Source organism: Crocuta crocuta, unplaced genomic scaffold (genome assembly GCF_008692635.1).
Source record: "Crocuta crocuta isolate KB4526 unplaced genomic scaffold, BGI_CrCroc_1.0 scaffold141, whole genome shotgun sequence".
Lineage (NCBI taxonomy): Eukaryota > Metazoa > Chordata > Mammalia > Carnivora > Hyaenidae > Crocuta > Crocuta crocuta.
The window spans coordinates 6,280,810-6,304,786 of NW_027527951.1; the positions used below are offsets into that span (position 1 = coordinate 6,280,810).

Below are 23,977 nucleotides of genomic sequence, written 5' to 3' on the forward strand. Positions count from 1 at the left end.
GGATGTGCATTCCCAAGCTTGGCAGCTCAGCGTTCCCTCCATAGCAGAGTGCTGGTGTATTTAATCTGCTTACAACCGCCTCTTTTTTCCTGTGCTGACACTCAGCTGTGGAACTACCACCACCACACAACAGAAACAAAGGAAAAGGTCTTCTTGGTAATTACAGAGAAAGAGAAGGAGAAAGAAAAGGCATTGATTATAATGTGCCTACATTTAAAAATTGATTCCAGAATAAAAACTATTTCTAAGATGACATTAAGATGTAGGGTCCTCATAGGAATCTCTCTTAGTCACAATGCAATGGACCTTTCAGCTTCCATATTAATTACTGTAATCACAGCTCCGGAACAAACAAATGCATTGACCAAGAAGGACTTCTTTGGGGCAGTATAATACAAACAAGTTTTAAGGGAAATAACTTGATCTTAAAAAAAGTGAGTGTTCCCCAGTGGAAGCAAACACTCAATGGGCTGGGATGGAAATGGAGGAGAGGTGGGTGGGGGCTTGGGAGCACATTTGTCACGAGGACAAAAACTATCTTCAGAGCTCACTGTGGGCAGAGCGCCCTGCTGGTGGGGAAAGGGAAGTTGAAAAGGAATACTGTTATTAAGGAGGTAATAACACATTGGGGAGCTCTTCATTTACACACACATGCAAACATAGAGATAAAATAGTTTTTTAAAGATCAACACACTTAACAAAGCCCCAAGGGACAATCTGAGGAGACAGCATAGGCGTGAGTTAGGCCCCTTCACTGTAAAGTCAGTTTCCAGAGGTATTTGGACAGCTCGGTGAGTAAGAACACAGGCTGAGGAAGACCTAGATTTAAGTTTTAAATCTGCTTCTTGCTTCCTGAGCATCTTTAGGTAAGTTTCTTACCTTTTCAACTTTCTCTTCTGCAAAATGGGATAATAATCATGCCTATCACCTCACAGCATTCTTGTGGGGATTACAGAGTTGGTACGGGTGTCTAAGTGCTCACATTCTGCCTGGCATCCAGGAGGCCCTGAACAAGTACTTTCCCCTTTTCTTGCTCTGTTCCACACCTTATGAGCACCTGCTTGTGCAAGATAGCAACAGCTTCAACGTCTTTGGAAAACACAGTTGTCTAATTTGATACATTGGTCCAAGGGGATAGACAGTGTTAATTTAGGTATGGGTTAATGCCACTATTGGGGTTTACTTAGATCTTCCTCTTTTTAAGATAAAAGAACCAGATTAGTTATCTATAACTAACTCTTGACTCTCAGGTGGCTCAAGAAAGAGGTACAATTCATTCAAATGGTACATCTGGTTACTTGAGTGGTGGAAAAACAATGAAATCCATGGAAAGCCTCTACAAACAGTTTTAGGTAGTTTTTTGATTGTGATTTCATCAATGAGAAGTGAAGGAAGATTAGATATAGCTAGATCATAATAACCAACTTTTAGTTTCCTGGGGAGACTTCAATTTTCTCATTTGTATAAGGGGCGGTGGTTATATTTAATTGTCTTTAAGACTCATTTTAGCAATGAATTTCTAAGCGTAGCAGACTGAGCCTTCTCAATGGTCCATTATGTCTAAGATTCTACATACACCATGGTTCTGACCACCATCAGGTATCCAATAAATATTCGTCAAATAATGTGTAGGAGGGTAAGTCTTAGACACACCTGCCTTTTCTGATTGCTCAAAGTGCTTGAAGGTCAAGTGTCTTGATGAGCCTTAGACTCAGACACAAGTCATACACTTGGTATCACCAGTCAGGCAGAATGACTGGAATTTAGAGTCCAGAAGGACTCCTCAAACTCTAGGTATCTGGGGATGGATGGAAAAGCAGATTGCTTGCTTCAATCATAACTGTTTGAATGCGTTTACTGCTCTTATTTTATCTCTCTGTTGGTCTTTCTCTGAAGTAGAAAAATGAACCCAAATCACCAAACAATACTGTGACTGAGCTGATAATGTGTGACCACCAGGCTTCAACACAGTCCCATGATTCCCACCTCCTGGTGTTTATTCCTTGGTATAATTCCCTCCCACACTTCATAGGGCTGATCTGGGTAACCAATGGCATATGGCAGGAATGATGGAGTGTGACTTCTGACTCTAAGCCATAGAAATCATTGCTGCTCTGTCTTAACATCTCAGATCACTTACTCTGGAGAAAGCCAGCTGCCATATTGTGAGGACACTCAAGCTCCCCATGGTGAGGACCCCATGGCAAGGAACTGAAGCTTCCCAGTAACATGCAGGACCACTGTGCCAGCCATGGGAATGAGCCATCTTGGAAGAGGACACTCCAACCCCAATCAATCCCTCGGATGGCTGCAGGCCTGGTCAGTGTCTTGGACTGCAACATTATGAACAACCTTGAACCAGAACTTCCCAGCTAACCTGCTCCCAGATTCCTGACCTGCAGAAACTATATGAGACAATTGATGTTTATTATTGTTTTGGACCACTTACACTGAAGCCACTTTTCAGTTTTGTTGTCATAGTGCTGACTCTTAATAACTTATGAGAATAAAGAGTAGAGTGTTCTAAACTTTAGTAGCTATATCAGTGACAGTTCAAAGGCGTTTTCAATGGCTTTTCCTGAAGATCCTCACTTCTGTTTCCTTTTCATGTATGTGAGCACTCTTAGTGTCTAACATAGAATTTATAAAAAGCATGGCTTTGGGGATCTCATAAGCTGTGCTCCCTTATGGACTCTGTTGCATTCTAGCTCTGAGAACCTGCACAAGTTAAACTTTCTGGACCTCAGTTTCCCCATGAATAAACATGCTGCTGTAACTGCCTCATGAATATTGTCAGGGTTAAATGACCTAACATACGTGAAGTTCTCTGGAGAACAGCTACCACAAAGAAAGCTCCCCATATTTGCATTTTTATTACCAATTTATTGTCACAATATTTGAACCGTGTCATAGTTTCTTCTCTTTTTACCACGATCCATGAATTCATCTGCTGTTCCTTTAGCCAACTAGGATATTTTCCAAACTGAATCTGGAACCTGAAACAAATGAGGACGTCCTATCCAGGAGAGCCACCATGGCTCTTCGGCTGTGCCGCTTGGCCTCCTCCCTGCTCTCTCCAGCTGGCACGCCTTAGCACAGACAGCTCAAAGGCCAAGCTGTGTGGTCTCATTCTCTTCCCGCTCCCAGGCCTAAGTGACCCCCAATCTCAGGGTGCATGGATCCAAACAACTCTGTCTTCTAAAAGTTGCATATCTGAAAGTCAGATTTTTAAAAGAAAACTTTAGAGAACCAAACATTCCAGTGTTCTAGTCAGTTTACCAGTGTATAATTAAAGAAAGCCAAGTATTGTTAGAAAAAATCAAGAGTCCCTCAGTTTTAAAGCACAATGCTAAACTGACTAACCTTTTGGGGACTTTGGTCTGACTTTTTCACGGTCTTTTTCTGTGTGAGAGAAGAAACCAGAATCCACTTCTCTCTGCAAGATCTGTTGTTCCCATTCTTATTTGGGTAGTTGTGGGAGAATGATGAAATCCAGCCAATCAAGACTGTCCTATCTCACAGGGATTGTGGAGCTGGGGATTTAGTGCCTTCAGGATATTAGCATATTTATGCACTCAGCAAGNTCCGAAACTCTAAACTCCTCATTTTTAAGGTTAGGAGGCAATGTGCCAAAGGTCATGTGGGGGCAAAGGGCAAGAAGCCTGAAAAGGATTAGAGGAAGATAGAGACCGTGCAGTTGGACATAAAAGAGTTCCTGGAAAGCAGGAAGCTGGCTGGATATACCACATTTTTATTATTTAGCTTTACTCATGTACATTATTTTGCTGAAATAAGCAAAACAAGCCTTCCTTTAGTTTATTGCATTAAAGCGAAGGGAGGGTGTTTAATCAAACTATTTACCAATTCCCTCTTTCTGATCTCTCTCATCCTTGGCCCTCTCTGCCCACTCCAGTGAAACGCACACAGATTTTGTTACCCAAATGCTTTTCATCATGTGTTTCCCCCGCAATTCTAAAGGAAAGGAAACCCAGACATGTGCCCATACTATGCGGATAGGAGCCACACAATGAGAATCTCATTCATTTTTAAGCCTTCAGATCTGTACGGACAATGGGTGTTTGTTTTTCATTTAATCTATCTTCTGTCTACTCTCCACTTACTTAGGAACGTGTGGAGAAATACATCCTTTTGAGACACCTGCAATCTTGTTTTTTGAGTATGTGGCATTTTAAGTAAACTAAAACCCTGTGCCTGCTTAGACCCTAAGCTGCCCAGGAATCCCTGCTGACACCAGTCATCCTGTCCAGGAGCATCTGGAATGAAGCTCTATGCTGAGCCCTTTGTCTTTTCTGACCCCGGCTCTTTCCTCTTGCTCTGCTGCTCATTCACCTTGTCTTTTCACTTGCCCCCAACGACATGGCTATTGTAAGGTTTTTGTATTATTTTGGTTTCTATGACAAGGCCTTCCATGGAACAATCTGCTAGCTAGAGGCTTTTTCCCCTCTTATTTTCTCTTTGCATCTTTTCTCTGCAGAGACAATGTACAGATTGCAAATATGGTCACAAACTGTTAAAAACGAAGCTGTGAATACAAGTTATCTGCAGGGTCTGTCCTGAGGGGCGCGCATGTACTTTGCCTGCCTGGGATGTCTGCCTCGGGGAAGCACACGGGGGTCAGCAAACTTGGGGGGGGAGGGCTGTCCTTGAGAACGTCACTGAGTTACCAGCTGAAGCCAGCCAAGAATTGTACACACTGACATTTAGTATTTTTACTTCTGAAGTGTTTAAAGTACTCTTGGATTAGTTCTATCTTTCACACACTTATAAGAAGCTGTTATTATTAGCATCATAATTATTATTGCTATCTTTCTTATGGAGCAAATTCTCTAACTTGAGTAGAACTCAAGTAGCCTCTTACTATAAGCTTTAGGAAATGACTATTTTGAAATAGAAGCATTTTTAGCAAAAATTGACTAATTAAAAAAAAGTCAATCATTTTAACAGAATGAGTATTAAAATGTAAGAGAATAGGTTGATCTTTGGGAACAGAAATCCAGGAATTTAAATTTGCCTTTGCACTAAAGCACAGCCAATAGCCTTGCAAAGAAGCCCTTTATGTTGAGCGTATAGAGGAGAGCTCTCTGCCTGGATAGTAACTGTGCTTCTAACATGGCCCCGTGAGGAGAGGGGCTGTGTTGCACTCAAACCCCCTGCTTGCTGAGGTTACTGGGAAATAGTCTGCCACCATCCTAAGCATCCCTAAGCAGGCAAGGGTTGGCTATATAAACGTTACAGTTCTGGGGAGGATCTAGTAAATTTTCATTATTAACATCTGACCATTTTTTTCTGAAATATATTCTAACAAACAATAGAGTGGGAATTATCCACTGAAGAGCTTTAAGAAATACATTTTCTGTCTTGGAGCACCTAGAATGATGTCTTTTGTCCTAGCTGCCCAGCCTTTTGTCTTTTTCCACCTCAACCTCCGACTGGAATCCGTGCTAGAGACCATTTGTGTATTTTTCTCTCCCTACCCAATGTCCTAGAAAAGTACAAGGAAAAGGTTCCTTCTGGCTTATTGAGTTTTCAAACATATCACCTGGTGTCATCCTCGCCATTGCTCACCAAGACAAAGACATGACTCATTAATGTGAAAAGGAAAATTACACCAGGGAAACTCTACCTGACCATCTTTCTCAATTTCACTCCAAAGAAAATAAGATTTGTTTCTACCACTGCAAAATTGAATTTACAACAGGATTAACGGTCAAGTAAGTTAGTCCCATGGAGCACCTTCTGGGCATCCGTGGGCTCACATTTGTACAGAATCTGACCAAGGTGCTGTTCTGACTTCCAGGGGTTTTTTTCCCCAAGTGTTCTTATGGCATTGAAGATGGAATATGGCGTACCTCTGCAAGTATTAAAATTTAATCATATCCTCTGAGCTGTCACCAGGACAAATACTATGAATTACTTTCACAGGCATAAAGTCTGTCTAGGTATCATTAAAATAAATTCACATCTGAATGATCTTTTGTCACAGTAAAGAGAAGATGCAAAGCCATAAAAGGGGGTAATAAAGCCACCACTATACACATAAAGCACTATCCACTATCCTTCAGAGATTTTGGCTCTTTTTCCCAGAGAAGATCCTTGGTTTATTATTACCATCAAGCAAGCCTAGGCCATCTATGTTTAAATTGGATTCCTTCTTCTGTGCTGTTGTTGACACAACAACTAAAGACCTTCTTATTTATTTCGCTGTAAAATAAGAAGCAGCAAGTTATTGTGTATCTGGATAATTTCTGGTGGGGAAAGGGGAAAAATATTCTCATTTTGGCAAAATGTACTTTATATGAAATGTAATGATTTATCTCGGTTTCTGTATAAATATGTTATCTTTGAATAATATAGTTCCAGCAAATTAAATGCAAATTTGGGTATATCCGCTGAATCAGTGTTATGCTAACCTCCTTCTTTAAAGCCTTCTTTACTTCCTTCCTCCTTCCTTCCTTCCCGCCTCCCATCTTCCCTCCCTCCATCTCTCTCTCCTTCTACTCTCCTCCTTAAATCACATGCTTTCTTATTTCTCTTTTAAAATAAAATAGCTCAAGATATTGGATTACATAGCCTATATCATAGTTATCAGCTTCTTCCATAGTTATCAGCTGACCCCAGGACATTTCTTCCCATTTCTAAGTGATTTTAGCTTCTCCATTCTCAGTCTCTCCAGTGTTATGCCTGCCTGAGTTCTTGCAGATTTCAAAGATTTCTCAGCTCCGCTGCCTCTTCCTTTCTGGGTCGCCTCTACTCTTCCCTAGCTCCTCCTGAGTCCAGCTAGTCAGTCCCTAGCCCTGAGCAATGGAAACTCGCTCGTGTCCTGGCATCTCAGTTGCCTGTTTCCTGTCTTCTGACATTGCTCTCAGTCTTCTAACCTGCCACCCCCTACGGTTCTTTGACATGGCAGAGCTCTCTTCGGTCTTTTGATCCTACCATTCTTACCGGCCCTCACTCCCTTGACCTCTACACTCCTCTCCTTATCATGTTAAAGTCATTACACAAAGTCAAGTCATTGTAATCAGTCCTTTGTGAAAATGCTCAGCCTCCCCACCTCCCCCATCACTTTTCCACCCCTGCCTGGGACACCACAGCCCTAGTTAAGTCCAACTCCCTCTCTATTCTGATCTGCAACCTGTGCAACAGTCCACACCTGGAGAAAGGCACGCCACTCTGAAGGGGCTCATGTACCCATGGCACGAACCTCAAGAAAGGCTCAGATGCTTCCAGGCAACCACACTTTCTTTCCCTAGTCCAGGTACTCTTCTGTTCCCTCAGATATCTGTTTCACATCTCCTCCTCCCCACTCATATCCTCAGTGCTCCTTCTTCACCCACACTCTGAGCAGATGATTTGGGTTCATACTTTACTGAAGAGGCAGAAGCAATTGGAAGAGAAGTTCCACGGACGTTGACCTACCCACATCTGTTGAAGTTCCACCCCATCTTTTGAACTACCAACATCTGCTATGTTCTGCCTCCTTATCCAGTTGAGTAGATGAATCTCCATGTTCTCTCAGTTGGGGGCCAATTCTTCCATTTCTGTACTAGGTTCTCTTTTTTCTCACCCATTCAAAAAAAACCATAGCTTCAGCAATGTTCTCTTCTCTTGCTCAAATCATTTTCCCTCCCCCAATGACACCATTCCCATCAGTGTGTAAACATGTGGTCATTTCTTCCATTTTGTTAAAAACATTCATGACCTTACTTGTCTTGTATCATCAGCTATACCCCTTTTCTTTGCTCCCCTTGCAACAAACTCCTTGGAAGAGTTGCCATATTTCTGTCTTAGTCTCTCTCCTTCCACTCTCTCTTATGCTTTGTAAAACCAGGCTTTCTTGCCCTTTATTTCACCAAAATTGCTCTCATGCACATGCCTGTCAAGGAGAGAAATCTAATGGTTAGTTCTCAGTCCTCATTATACTGCACCTGCCAGATCTGGTCGACCACCCCTTCCTTCCCAAAACACTGTCTTCATTCAGCTCCTGGGAAACCAGGAACTCCCTCAGCCCTTTGTCTTCCCCCTACTTCCCTGGGCTCCTTCTCAGTATCGTCTGCTGACCTCTCCTCTTCTCTTTAATCTCCCAATGTTGAAGTACCACAGCAGCTGATCTTCACTTCTTTTCTCTGTGTATTCTCACATCCTTGTTGATATTATGCTTACGACTTCCAAATGCAAACTTCTATTCTCAAATACACACTGCCTACGCAGTCTGCAAGTAAATCCAACTGCCTATGCAATGAGATCTCCTCCCTGTGGAAGTCTAAAAGATAACTTGCACTTGATTCCCCAAACTGAACGCCTGATCTTCCTCCCCAGATTGCTTCCAATGACAGCCTTTCTAATCTCAGTCGATTGGCAACTCTATCTTTTCAGGTGCTTGGACCAAAGCATTTGAAGCATCTTTGACTCTTTTGTCTCCCCACCCCCATACTACTTTCAGTCAATCAGGCAATACTGTTGGCTCTATCTTCAAAACTAGCTAGCATCTGATGACATTTCACGACTTCCACTGCTTTCACCAAATATGAAGCACTCTTATCTCAGTAATACTTCTCCTTTTCTTACCTTTGCCCATCGATAGTAGGCTCTCCACGTGGCAGACAGAGAGCTTTTGACAATATAAATCAGAATGTACTCCTCCTTTGTACGAAACCTTGCAATGGCTCCCTTTACATCCAGAGACACAGACAAAGTCCTTCTCGTGGCTCACAGGTCATATGCTGGCCTATTGTTGCTTGTTTGACCTAATTTTCCACCACTCTTCTGTTTGCTCACCTCCTTTTTGTCTTAATGGTGTCACTGTGAGTCTTGTAATATGTAGGTATCCTGGGGCTCTTGCTTTAGCTGTTCTCTCTGTCTGGAATGCTCTTCCACAAGATATCTGGTTGCTATTTCCTTACTTCTTTCAAGTGTTTATTCAAATCTTACCATTTCAGTGATTTCCCTGCGAAACCTCTTCAACACTGCAACCCACCCTGATTTCTCTACTTTTATTTCATAGCACGTACCATTTTCTAATATACTATATATATTTGACTTATGTGGTATATTTACTTTTATTTTCTGTCTTCTGTTACTCGAATGTAAGAACCACAAAAGTCAGGATCTCTAAATATTTTGCTCACAAATGTATCTTGAATACCTATGTGGTAGGCACTCAGTGAGGATTTGTTGAATTAATGAATGTGTCAAGTAAAGGAAGGGACAAAAAAGGTCAGTTAACCTGGTCTCTCTGAGCTATTTGCTTGGAAACCTTTTTGTTGAGACTTCAAAGGAGATTTTCCCAAAATGTTATGCTCATCACTAGAGCCTCTGTTATTGAGTCTATTCACTTTCCCAATTAGAATGAACTCCAGGCACCTGAGAAATCCTCCCCCACATCTCACTAAAACAAGGTGTTACCTCACCTCAGCCACTGGTAATTCTTACACACTCTCTGGGGACATTATATATGAACTTTTAAAAAGATGGAACTAGGTAAGTGGCCTCATTTTAGGGTCTGATATAAAATCAAAACTCAGAGCAGGTTCATCTAAAGCTTGGCCAAATTTCATGTAAACCTTGTTCACCCTGAAAGGGAACCTCAGCTGATATATCTTTTCAAATGGAAACTATGCAGAATTCAGTGGCTTCATGTGGTTTCAGCCCCAAACCAGGTGGAACCGGAGGCATTGGCAAAGGTTCACGTTAAATACTTAACCGGGAAATATAAACCAAGGGGGTAAACGTTGGAGAAAAACAAAGTGAAATAAAACCTTTAGTTCTGAACAGTTCTGGAACCGCAAGCTTAAATCGCTGCTCTTAAACATCACCTCACTCACGCTTTAAACAAGTGTAATCATTATTTTGAAAAATTTCCCTCACTAATGAGCCAGGTTTTTTATTATCCTATATTAGAAATTTCAGGGGTCCTTCACACTCATGTGGAGATGAAATTATTATTTCCATCTGGCAGGCTGTGTCATCAAAGAACAAAGATGAAGAGGTGACCTGCCTTGCCGAAGGTACCTACAAGAATGAGCCAACAGAGCAGACATCTCATTCACAGCTCAGCTCCTTATCCTAAAAACCTGCTGCCTTTCATTGAAGGAAGCCAGAAATATAGTCAAAAAGAAACAAAGGGAAACCTTAAGAATCCTGTGGATCAGATAAGATTAAGTATTAAAAGACTGTGCTTTTGATAATAACAATATTGTGCACACTCTGAATTGACCTATGAAGTAGGAATAATTTATCAGTAATGGGGTTAGCATGTGTGTATTTGTGTATGTTTGTAGGACTGGAATTTTAGGGACCCTTAAAATAATTAGGTAAAAGTATTCTAATTCTAGAAAATGTACTCATATCCAGAGACCTTTAAGCATCAGAAATTTTTAAGATATTTCCACAGGGGCACCTGGGTGGCTCAGTCGCTTAGGCGTCCAACTCTTGATTTCGGCTTAGGTCGTGATCCATGATTCGTGAGTTCGAGCCCTTCATTGGGCTCTGCACTGAGAGTGCACAGTCTGCTTGGGATTCTCTCTCTCTTCCTCTCCCCCACTCGTGCTCTCTGAGTTCTCTTTCTCTCTCTCAAAATAAATAAGTAAACTTTAAAAAATGAGTAAAGATAGTTCCACAAATCCTACATTCTTCCAGATACAGATATTTCTTATATAAAACTTGTACAGGTACTGTATTAAGATTTCAGAGAGAAACCTTTAACATAAAAATGCAGGACTCCTTTCCACTCAACTTTGCCGTTTATAGAAGTTTGACTGTAATTCCTAGTTTATAAGTTTACTTTTCGATCATAAAAAGAGAGCTAGACAGACTTCTGAAAGACCAACTCAATGCATCTTGCTATTTACATAAAAAGCCCATCATAGTCCCTTCAAAAGATGATGGTAAATGCAACTAAGATCTGGACATTTATAATCCTGGCATATGCTTGGAAGCAGAAATCCCTGAAGGTAAATACTGCATTTGCCAACTTCGTGGACTGAATGTTAAAAACAGTCACTGTTACTTTTGATTCTAGAATAATTTGTCATTACTGTCCTATAGGTACTTAAAAACATGTGATCTCTGTTTCTGGACCCTGGCATGTTACAGCTATAAGGAATGTTAAGTAAGCTTCACATAGCACTTGTCTACTATAGCACTGATCCTGAGCTTTTGCGAATTTGGCTGCTGAATAGATTTTTCTCTGTTGCTTAAAAGAGCATGTATTACAGAAGTGCTTAGATATTTACATCAACGTCTCAACTAAATATAGATACGCTAAATATTGTGGATCACTTTAACAACAGTCATTCATTCTTTCTTTCAACAATATTTATTATGCCTGCTATGTGCTAAACTCTATGATAGGCATTGGGAATACAGAGATGAATGAGATCCTGTCACTGCTTTGAAAGGTCTTAGTGATTAGTGGGAAGAAAAGAAAAAGAAGCAAGGTTTGAATACAAATGTGGTAGATCTTCTTTTCCTAATCAAGATGGAGTAACTAGTACCAGAGTAGTCCTCCCGCTATAAATAGTTAGAAAACTGGACTAAGTATATGGCACAACTTTCTCAGACACTGGATGATATGCTATAATCCCCAAGAGAAGGACCACGAGGGAGGTATGTCCCACTAGACACTTCCTGGATGTGGCACAGAGAGAGATATCCTGGCAGAGCTGAAGAGAGAGGGCGATTTGGGGAGCCAAGTGGAATCCGTGGGATAGAGTATGAGAAGAGAGAGTGATAAAGAGAAAGAGCTCCAGAAATCTATATGGGGTGCCCTGGAGTCCTTGGATGCATACGAAACCACTGATGTATGGGGTGAGATTCCACAAAGTTGGGCAAAGGATAACTACCAGGCAAAGAATCACCGGGGAGCTAAAAGATTAGCAATTTATACCACATATGGCTGGGGATACTTAAGTTCTGACCAGAAAGGTCAACCCTTGAGAACAGAGCTCACTAGCCCTAGGGTGTCAATTACTCTAGATCTGACCAAACGCAACTTACAAACACACTTTAAGAGATCCCCCGTTGATCCCCAAGTAAATTGTCTTCCCAGAACAAAATCCAATATTCTTTAAAAGAAGACACCCAAATCCAGACATTCAACAATGTAATATTCACAATATCCAGTGGCCAACCAGGTATTACTAGGTATGTGAAAAAGCCAGAAAAGGTGACTCCTAACCAGTAGAAACACTGGTCATAGAAAGAGAAAAAAAAATCACAATAAAAAAACAAATTTGTTACTATGTATGGTGATGGATGTTAATTGGACTTACTATGGTAATCATTTTGCAACGTATACAAATATCCAGTCATTGTATTATACACCCAAAACTAATATAATGTTATGTTAATCATACCACAGTGAAAGAGAGTAGACATGATTGAATGAGCAGATGAGGAATTTAAAACAGCTATTACAAATATGCTCAAGGATTTGAAGGAAAATGTGCACATAATGAAGAGATACATGGAAACTATTAAAAAGAAGCAAATGGAATTTCGATAGCTGAAAAGTACAACATCTGAAAGGAAAGGCTTTTCAAAAAAGTGAATGTGGTCTCCGTGGCCCGTGGAACAATTTTAGTATCAAGTAGTCTAACACGCATGTAATTGGAGTCCTAGGACGGGGGGATGGTAATGGGGAACTATTTAAAGAAATAATGACTGAGAAAAATTCCAAATGTGTTTTAAAAATGTAAACCCCCCAGATCCAAAGAGCACAGCTAATTGCAAACATGGTGAATACAATCTGATGAATGCTATACCAAAAATGCACACGTGTAAGCCTATCCTAATTTAAAATACATCATTTTCCTCGACCAATGTGTGCATTAATTTCCCTTTCCTTCTACACATCCACTTGGAGAGATCATCAACCGCCACCCTCCAACCCCGCTTCCTGTCTTAACCAAGTGTCAAGATGGTCAGAATCTGTGGTATGGAGGAGAGGGGAAGGCAGAAACAGATGATGAAAATACAGAATGAAAAAAATATAGAGAAACTCCTCTCTCTTCTTTCCTTGTCGTCTACTGGCTTCTTGTTCACTAGACATTTTTGTCTCTTATTTTCCATTCAAGTCTTACAATTAGTGCACCCTGTACTTACTGCTTAAAGCCCCAGGGGTCCAGTGAATTTTATGATCATTTTGCCCCATCTTTCCACCTGCTCTTACAGTCTCTTGTGGTAAAACCCCACCTCCTTTCTATACCTGAATTCTTTCCATCTCTCCTAAAACTCCTACTTCCTGGGTCCTTACTTTATGTTTCATTAGAATTTCAGGCCTGAATAGGTTAACAGGGTTGCTTAAGAGGTAAGGAGAAACCCTTACTTTTCTTACACGGGCTGGGGAAGTAGGCTACAGGAGGAGAAGCATAGATGTGAAGATAAGTTTTCGGGTTTACAGACTGTCACAATGAAGTGCATTTTTTGCACCAAAACTTTAAACTTCAAGCTTGGCTTTCTAGGTAGGCTTGCTAAAATATTTGCCCCTTAACAGGCCTGTAAAGAAATACAGCATCAATAAATAATATTACTAGATAATCTGGATCGAGCCACTGGTAGACCAGTTTATACATGATCATCTTTAACACTGTCCATTCGTAAGTAGGGATCTGCCCACATTTACAGATATTCATATCAACAGACATTTCATCTCAGTTGTTGAGAGAATCTGGGGTCCGTTTGAATATGGGAAAATAAAATGGAAATCATGTATGTTTTCATTCTTTATTCTCATTACATCATTTTCCTAACAACACTCAGGTTAGTAGTATAATTCTCATCTGAGAGGCGATGCAATCCTCGGTAGACTATAGTAAAGGCCTAACTGGTAGAATCTGGTGGTGTAATCTTAGAGCTGGAAGTGAACACTTATATCACATTACAGATGAGAACATGGAGGCCCAGAAGTGTTAAGTAACTTGCCCAAAGTCACAGAGCCACTTAAATATAGAGCTGGGACAAAACTCAGCCTCCCTGAAACTTTCCCTGATACGGCACCCTCTTATTATCTTTATAGACAACAATAAAAATACATGTTGGAACCCCTTCCGATAAAACTTATTAAGGGTGTATGTTACTACTTGTCTTTCAGATATTAGCATTTGCTAGAATCCTCTACCTCTATTTTTATAAATGTGGCTGAAATGCTGAAAGTTAGCCGGAAAGCCCTCCCTGCACCAGGTGCACAGGTAGGCTGTCCTCTGGCCCAGCCACTGTGGCCGACAAAACACTGTGGGGTGTGATGGCTCTGCTTTCTGTCTCATGCCTTTCACAAGGGCTTTGTTCACAGGAAATCACTATCTCAGGCACCGGACCACCACTGTGACTCTCCCACTGACTCCATCTTATTATTTCTCAGCCTTGAATGGTTGTACTGCTAGGCTTGCACTTGTCTCTGCAGTTCCTATGCCCAAAGTATCATGGTCTTTCTGAGTGACCCCTTGTAACAAGCTACTTTTAAGAGACATTGGTGCATAGCGAAGAGCTTTGGGGAATATGCATTTGTTATTCCATGGGGTCCTTGTCTTCTATAACAGCTCGCTAGGTACCAGGTATCTCTTGCTAAACTCTACAAGGCAGATGCTAAGCCATGGGCTCCTCCAAGATATTTAATTCTGGGTCTCTCTGCACAATAGAGCATTTCCATATTCAAATACTTAGGCAAGTAGAAGAAAGACTGTGTGAGTTTTAAAATATACCCCTGGGGAACTGGCCGGAGCCAAAGCACGGAGGCCTCAACATTTTTAAACCAGAAGTTGCAACTTTGTTTTTTAAATTAAAAATGAGCATTCTTGTGCACTTAACTACTTGCAAAGTACTGTGCTAAATGTTGTCAGAAATGGAAGGACAAGACTCCAGCCTCAGAAAGCACACAACTGAGTGTGAGGCACAGGAATGGGAATGACAGTATGGTACAAGTGGGTCTTATATACATATGAACCATAACTAAAGTATAAAGTCCGCAGGAGTGCAACAGAAAAAATAATCAAATTCTGGCTGTGAGGAAATCAAGGGCTATTTTACATGGGTTATGACATTTAGCTTTTGCTAGAACGTGGTAAAAGAATATTCTGGCCCATGTAATTCCAGAGCTCTGTCCATGAAAGGTGCTCAAGGGAATGTGAGCAGTCCGGATGGGAGTGCAGGGGGCACGGGGGTGGCAGCAGGGACAGGCTGGGAAGCTAGGTAGGGCCACAAGAGAGGGAAGTTCTGTGCTACCATGAGATGAGGAGAGAGACGAATGTTCTTGGATGCATGCTCTCTGCGTGTCTGCTCTGGGCACTTTGCACACACCTCGTCTCCGAGCCCCTCGCAATGTTATGAGGTAAATGCTGTTATTCATATTTTACCGCGAGGCCACCTGAGGCTCCAAAGGCTACCACCTGACCTGATTCCACAAGTAGTAAATGGCAGAGTGTCTCTACTGTCTTTTCACAATATCCTGTTTTTCTCATACTGGTCCTTGGAATGCCTACAAGGTTTGCACTTGATTTCTTCACACACTGGATAGCCACTGCACTGTTGTTCATTTAATGCCATGTGATGATAACCTTTAATTTTCACTAGGGTGATGCTGAGGAGGGTGATGGAGTGAACAAAATGCAAGAATGAGGCACTTGTTCTGTCATTTCTCTGGCTCAGCAGGGAGGTGCCAGCTCCGGGCACACCTACATACTTTACCATAAAGAAAGAGAAGTGGAAAAATCAGACCGCAAGGGTTGTTTTGTTGTTTTGTTTTTTTTCTTAACTGTTTATTTATTTTTGAGAGAGAGACAGAGTGTGAGCCCGGGAGGGGCAGAGAGAGAGGGAGACACAGAATCTGAAGCAGGCTCCAGGCTCTCAGCTGTCAGCGCAGAGCCCGACGTGGGACTTGAACCCACGAACTGCAAGATCATGACCTGAGCCGAAGTCGAATACTTAACCGACTGAACCACCCGGGCGCCCTTCAAACCCCAAGTTTATATTCTAAGATTTTGTAGCAACATTTGATATGTAATTAAAATGTTTAATTTTATATATAAAATGTTGTTTTTAGAAGTATCTAATTCAGGCAGATTTAGTGCTCTCCACTGTGTGAAAAAATCTCCAAAATACTTGGGAAAGTTCTCTTCAAGAGACTTCTTTTAGGGGCACCTGGGTGGCTCAGTAACCTACTGAGCATCTGACTCTTGATCTCACACAGTTCCTGGGAGCTCTGTGTGCAGAGCCTGCTTGGGATTCTCTCTCTTTCTCTGCCCCTCCCTTGCTCATGCTCTCACTCTCAAAATAAATAAACTTAAAAAAAACAAGAGAGACGTCTTTTCTCATTCTTTGAGGATATATATGTTTCCCTCTCCTTCCCACCAGGGGACCCTAGCACTGGCACAATCAGAAGAGAGGGGGCTGACACTGTACAGCTGTCAACATGGAGCCTTGCAATGACACTATCTAAACCGTGATGGCTGTAAAAAATACCAAAACCCATCAAATGTATTTCATTTATAAACAAAGGATTAAAAAAAGTTTTCATGAGGCAAACTCATTTTACACTGCTGTGGATCTCAGAATGTAGACTACAGAATAAATATCCAGCTATGTGGGGTCAGACTCCCAGCCTGCTGAATCATGCAGTTCTCTATAGGAGAATCTTTATATTGCACTGGTGACAATTCTTCTTCTTCTTCTTCTTATTATTGGTTAGTACTTGCTAAATCATGGCTGGGTGGGGGTAAAGGTAAACCCAGGTCTAAGCAGACCTAAAGGGAAATCAGAAATCAGAAAATTAAAAGCTTTTTTTTTCAGTGTGCTGACAATATAATCCCAAAGTATTTTTCCAATTATCATCTTATGTGACTTCCAACGACTGTTACTAGAGTACACGGTAAGTGTGTAAACACACGATGTTATTATTGCTGTTGTGTGTGAGGCACACGCTCTACTCCCGTCTAGTCCCTGCATGGTAGGTGCTGGGGCCCGTGATTGCTTTCCAGTGTGAGTGTGTGTGTATTTGAGTGTGTGGGATTATGGGCAGGGTAATATTAGGGGAACTTATTTTATACTTCATGCATTTCTGGATTTTAAAAGTTCCACAAATAATATCAATTGTTAACATGCATAAAGTACTGTATTAAGTGTTAAGCATTGTGCTGAGCTTTTATACAGATGGAAACATCTAACCCTCCACACAGCTAGACAAAGTCAGTATTACTTGTGACCCTCATTTTTCAGATGAGGACACCGAGACACAAAGAAATTAAGTTACACAGTAAACAAATGACACAGCAAGCCGTTCAAACCCAGGCAGTCTGTCTCCCAAATCTGTGTTCCTATCCAGCATCTTCCATGTACTGCTATAAATTAGAAACAGAGAGACTTCCACTTTAAGAAGACAAGATCACCTTTGCTGATGATAACCTTTTTTTTTCTTTTTTAGTGTTTATTTTTGAGAGAGAGAGAGAGAATGTGTGAGCAAGGGAGGGGCAGAGAGAGAGGGAGACACAGAATCCGAAGCAGGCTCCAGGCTCCAAGCTGTCAGCACAGAGCCTGATGCGGGACTTGAACTCACAAACTGAGATCATGACCTGAGCTGAAGTCAGATGCTCAGCCAACTGAGCCACCCAGATGTCCCTGATGATAACTCTTGAATTCCCAAAGGTTCCCTAAGGAAGAAAAGGCTCTTTTTTATATCTCTTCACCACACCATGGTGTATGTTTTTAGACATCCATGAACGCCAACAATTCAGCCTACATATTACCACGAAGATGCATGATCTTATTGTCTGCCTGAGTCAGGGAGAAAAAAATATCAATATTTTGATAGAATTATTGTCTGTCATGTTTAGGAGTTGGTTGTCACTGGAACAGTTATTCCTACCATACACACTCTGTCTTAATATTTCTATAACCAGAGAGAAAACTTCTTCAAACTAAGATGGACTTCCAAATGTGAAATGTAAATTGCATTCCTTTTCCCTCACCCAGAAGGGACATTTCAGCACATACAAACTACTAAGCTGATACTGTATGGAACATTTAAAAGAAATTCCTCGATACATCAATGACTGGGGGTAGAAAAAGCAACTAGAAAAGAAGTATGTCCCTAGGAGGAAGGCAGTCTTGTGCCAGAGAGCAGAGGGATGTCACTTTTTGTTTCTGGCCTCTGTCTGAGGGGATGTGGATGGTGGCAATTTCTCAGTCCATTTGAGGGCATGACAAGAGGCACTGACCAAGATTATGAAAAGCAATAGCACCCAGCCCTGGTGAGTTAACCTTACCCATCTTCCTCCACCCCCAATCATAGAGATTATTGGGAGTCATTCCTGAGCTGAATTCCAACAACCACAAGTGTATATAATACGTTTTTTTTCCCCACACCTATATTTAATGCCTCAACCAGTAAAGATAGTTCATTCCAAAGCTTTTCTGAAAAATCCGCTGAGCGCATAGTTATGGTCCAAGTGATTCTATAGCTTTCCTTCTCTGCAAAGCATTTTTGAATTTTTGCCAACCATCAAAAATACACATTGGGATTAGTTTACTGGCAGAGACATAAAACTAAAAGAATAATGAGGGAGCAAAAAGGTGCTGGGAATAGAACAGTGTGACGGGAACTAATGATGGCCATGCCATACCTAAGCCTTTTAATATTACAACAATAGCGTTAGGTTGTGCTGGAAGGTCTCCCTACATCTGCTCCCCACTAAATGTACTTTTCCAGTCTTCATTTGCATTTACAACAGCCTAGTAAGGGAAGTGGGACAAGCATATTCTAATTTTGTAGAAAGTTACACAGTCAACAAAATGCCTAAAATGGGAACCAAGTCTTAGTGCAGTGTTCTTCAAGCGCAGGATTTTGTGACTAGCAAGATTATGGCAAATTTATCATCAGGAGAGATACTCAGAATATCTACCTCCCTTATAGCATGGGCAACTGACAGCTCTGAATGTTGCTAGGCCTCTCCTGTGGCCACTGTGCATTCCTGAGCATTACTGTTTCTGGCTAGCCTAGATTCCTGTGAATACTGTAGAAGAGATTTAATCTGCTGGGGCATTCTTACTTTAGGTAATAAATACATTTTAATGCAGAGAGGGCATTAAATCTTTTTTTTGGTAAAACTATAAAAACAAGTAATTTAAAATTAATTTTATGGAGGGGTCACCTGGATGGCTCAGTCGGTTAAACACCTGACTTTTGGTTTTAGCTCAGGTCATGATCTCATGATTTGTGGGTTTGAGCCCCACATTAGGCTCCATGCTCTTAATGCGGAGCCTGTTTGGGATTCTCTCTCTCTCCCTCTCCCTCTGCCCCTGCTCTCTCTGCCCTTGCTCTCTCTCTTTCTCTCAAATAAATAAACTTAAAAAAATAAAAAAATAGTAATTTTATGGTGACTCCCATTGTAAGAAGCCATGTCTGATTTACCTGCTTTGTAAATAATGGATTTGCTTAAGTAACACCTGCATTTTAGATGCTACTGTCAACTCGCTATGGTTAAAAGACTTAGATTTCTCTAAAGGCTGTTAGAAAATAAACAATAGAAAATGAAACACTGGAAATTTTGGGAGTTTCTGATGATGCCTATCACTTGTTTGGAAATGTTATGGTTACTTTTCATCAAAAAAAATTTTTTTAATGTTTTTATTTTTTTTTTTGAGAGAGAGAGAGAGAGGGAGAAAGAGATACAGCATGAGTCGGGGAGGGTCAGAGTGAGAGGGAGACACAGAATCTGAAGCAGGCTCCAGGCTCTGATATGTCAGCACAGAGTCCGAAGTGGAGCTCGAACCTATGAACCATGAGCTCATGACCTGAGTGAAAGTCAGACACATTATTGTCTGAGACACCCAGGTGCCCCAATTTTTAAATAATTATACTCTCTCAAAGTCCCTGTAGCCTGATCACCTTCCATTTAAAAATAAGGGAAGCAGAACTAACTAGAATTTAAATTAAAATGTGAGGGGAAAAAAGGGAAGCAGATACCACTGAGGTTCATGTTAGATTCGGGCCCCCTAAAGTCCCTTCAAAATGTGCCTCCTTGAGTTGTGATAGCCACAATCTGCAGCAACTTTCAATCAAACACATTTGTAACATCTATACCAAAAACAAGATTCTCTAGTAATTTGAAGGCAACATCATAAAACCAATATGAGTTCTCACCGTAATCTAATTTTATTTTTACACTTTTGTATCGTCTACCAGAGACAGAAGGATCTTACCATCCCTGAATATACATATGCACCTAAAGACCAGCCGTTTACCAAAACCGAACATCAAAGTTTGTAGATTCTCTAACCTGCAGATGTGAATGTAAAAGGCCTCCCGTGTTCCAGTTCTACCCTTATAAATACTCACACAGCAAAAATGTCCTGCAAAAATGTCCGAAAAACGCCTTCGTCAATAACTTCTTTGTTTGAAGCCCTAGAGAACACAGTAACAACAGAACCTTAATAGCAGGATTTGACCCTATCACCTAATTATTCCAGGGATGACTTCTTAGAAAACCTAACCTTCATTTGTAATTGTGATGCCCTCTTTATGAAATCTAAGCAGATGAATGAGGTTAAATTAGGACATCATTGAGAAGGGACCTGAATTTGAATATATCTGCCACCAGTGGCACTGGGGACTCAACAGTGACACAAATCAAATGCTTCCTATGTAAGCAGAGTTAATCAGTCCCAAAAATGTCCTAACACAGTACAAAGCAGTACTTCTTTTTAGAAAATGCAACATTATACTGGGAAATATATTCCATCCTAACTCCAAAATGCCACTCAAAATTATCCTATGAAAAAGGGTATCAATTTAAAACATCTGGCCTGAAACCAAGTTGTGGAGTTGCATTTTGCTTCTTAAAATTCACTGTTGTAAGAATCCAGACTTTTTCTATCCTAAACTCTGGCTTGGTAATCTTTAAACAAATGTTGTGCCCCTAGTGTGGGTCATTTCAGCACTGGATGGAAAGATTCTGCCCTTCGTATCCGTCTTAAAAATGTCTTGGGGGATATCTTAATGTCAGCAGGGCCTTAGACCCTTCCTAACAAGCATCACCACAAAGTAATCTCTTCTAACACTTACAGCTCCAGGCATAGAACAAGACCATTGTGTGTGACCTGATTTCATTTCAGTGATTGTCCCAGTAAAGAATGACATCATCCCATTCTTTTTTCCTTGATCTCCACTTGTGACTGTCCCCATCTCCCCGCCTCCACTCTTATCATAATTAAGCTGCTCCCCTCCCTCCCACTCAGCACTCCTCATCCCCAGGGGAGTAGCTATTTTCCTCTTAACTTCCTGCCCAAATGTATCATTACGGCAAGAGCAAAGGGTTTCCCTCTGGTGGGTTAATATTCCCGGAGTTTGTTTCCTCGCCGTATTAGACAAAGCACCATTCTTTTGGCAGCCAAAGTGCACTGGGAGGACCATCTGCTGGGACAGGTCTCAGTCACATGAAAATGGAGAAAAGCCAGTGAAAGGTGACACAGCCTGATGGGCACAATGTTTCTCATCCTGTGGAAGTTTGCTGTTTTCTTTAACCACAAACTCCTTGGCTTTGAGGATGTACTGTCTACACAGGTCCATTTAACCACGTGTATGCATGTGTGCACACGGGCTTGCTCGCACATACTGACACTTGCTTTATCGTTTAGATTTGTATTGATGACTCACGTGAAAGTATTTAGTTCTGGAGGGGGATGAAAGGAGGATGCAGGAGAAGACATTAGTTTCAAAACTGGCATTAGAGGCAACTAAATAAAACGGCTGTGTGAAGGAAGGTGTGGGTTAAGTTTTGTTTGAGTGTTACCTCTTATAGGAAGAAAGCAAAATCCACTATGTGCCCCACATCCATGTAATAGAGCATGATGCACGGATTCAAACTATGAACTCTGAAGACAATGCAGAAACTGTAGACTGTTTCGATATAAAAGTGAAAAGAATCAGAATAAAATTATATATTCTCTACATTTCCAATTACATATTAGATAGGACCATATGAAATTGCTGCTTTGGTGGGTCAGAAATAGTCCATAGCAGTAATTTTCTATGATTCCTCATTGCATATATTCATATTAAAAAAAAAAACTCACGGGCTTGGGTTAAGTGTGTGTGTGTGTTTTACCTCAAAAAACTTTCATATTGGGTCACTATTATGCTGCTTCTTTTTAAAGAATTACTTTATATCATTCTATTTTATTTTTAGTAAGAGAGAGGGGCAATCAAGAATCTTGAGCAGGCTCCACACTCAGCCCAGGGCCCGACATGGGCTTTGATCCCATGGCCCTGGGATCATGACCCAGCCAAAATCAAGAGTCAGACGCTCAACTGACTGAGCCACCCAAGTGCCCCAGGTTTTATTTTTAAGTAGCCTCTAAACCCAATGTGGAGTTCGAACTTATAACCCTGAGATTAAGAGTCGCACTCTCCACTGACTGAGCCAGTCTAGTGTCAGCTATTGTATTGTTTTACAACAAATACATTATTTTAACCACCATTAGGATGTGCATTGAGAAATGGTAAGGGTGAGAATGCTCACAAATGAAAAGAGTAGCCTTCTTAGCAGCCCCAAATTCAGCTCTTTATACGCAGAGCAAGCTTTAAATGCTCAGTAGATGCCCAGATGAAGAAAATTTTAGCAGTTTTTAGGGTCTAAATCTGAAGTTGATTCCTTGAAAAGATAGAGTTTACTATTACAATCTATGGACAGTTTTAAAAATCTCTTAAATTTAAACTAAGGCATTGAGAATAACTTAAATTATTAGGGACAGATAAAAAATAATAAAGTGCCAGGGAGACACAAACTAAGACATGCTTTGATAAAATTTTCCATCTTAAATGGGCATCAACTGGGATAGGAAAGGTCTTAGTTTCCGTATAAACAACATAGTCGCTGTTCTAAGTCACCCCATCTGCGTGCCCCAAACCTCGGCTGACAGGGCTGTTTTTGAGTCCAGAAGGTACAATAGCGGCCATTAAGATTTTGGCAGGTGTGGGGAGCCTGGGTGGCTTAGTCGGTTGAGCGTCCGACTTTCGCTTAGGTCATGATCTCGCGGTTCGAGGGTTCGAGCCCCGCGTCGGGCTCTGTGCTGANTCTGTTCTACAGGTGTGAACATTTTTGACAAGAACCCTCAAAATCTCCCCCAAGCTGTGAAATCTAATTGTCCTTTTGTTGTTTTATTGCATGTGAACACAACTGATCTCTCCTTGGAACAAGAGAGAATCTTCTGGCAATCGGACAGTCAGGAGATGCTTAGACAGCTTCCGAGTTTTGCTTATGACATCTCCTGGTTCTGTTTCTTGTGTTATGTATCTCAGAGGTGACGCCAAGTTCAATGAACTGCAGGTAAGCAGTTCTTAAAGCTGGAAAAATATTAAATGAAAAAACCTTATACCCAGATGACGTGAGCAGAGAGGCAATAAGAAATGCACAGGGCAGCATTTTGAAGCTCAAGGCTCATTAACATGGTCCTTATTTTATAAACCTGACTGTCCAAGCACACATAGAAAGGACTTATCTCTTTCTCCAAAATTTACCAGATGGGAGGGCAGTGGATCTGTGAATACAGATGTGGTAGTGGAAAGTGACTCAGTTACCTACCTAATAGAGCTCGAATGATGGAGGAGGAAGGTCAGAGGTGTTGAAGCTGGCAACTGGTCCAACTTTGAATCTGTATATAACAGTCCAAAGACAGAAAAAGCAGACCAGACACTTCTCTCATAGGGGGCCTACAGATTTGTAAGAAGTTCTTGTGTGTTAACTTTGAGCATGTAATTCTAACTGGATGCAATATTAAACACATTTCTGTTTTCTCATAATAAGAATATACTGAAAAATAAAGAGGATATAATGCTTAAAGCGATAGAGTTACCCATTAAATGGAGAACTGACTCAAGAAGATGAATTCTTAAGTAGTCATAGTTCTACTGTTTATTGAATTTATTTCTAAACAGACATCTTTTTTAGTTTCTGTTTGGGAATATTTCCTC

General features: G+C 41.0%; 1 protein-coding gene across 4 annotated transcripts in view; it reads right to left on the reverse strand.

The window, feature by feature from the left end:
- The window catches only part of SULF1 (sulfatase 1), a 176,593-nt gene that overhangs the window by 116,441 nt on the left and 36,175 nt on the right, over positions 1-23,977 (reverse strand). For 3 of the 4 annotated variants that reach the window (XM_077752454.1, XM_077752458.1, XM_077752457.1), the window contains exon 3: positions 20,345-20,410. The exons of the other annotated variant lie outside the window; for it this stretch is intronic. The gene's annotated coding sequence lies outside the window, so the exon portion shown is untranslated. The remainder of the gene's footprint in view (positions 1-20,344; positions 20,411-23,977) is intronic. 4 annotated transcript variants of the gene reach the window in all.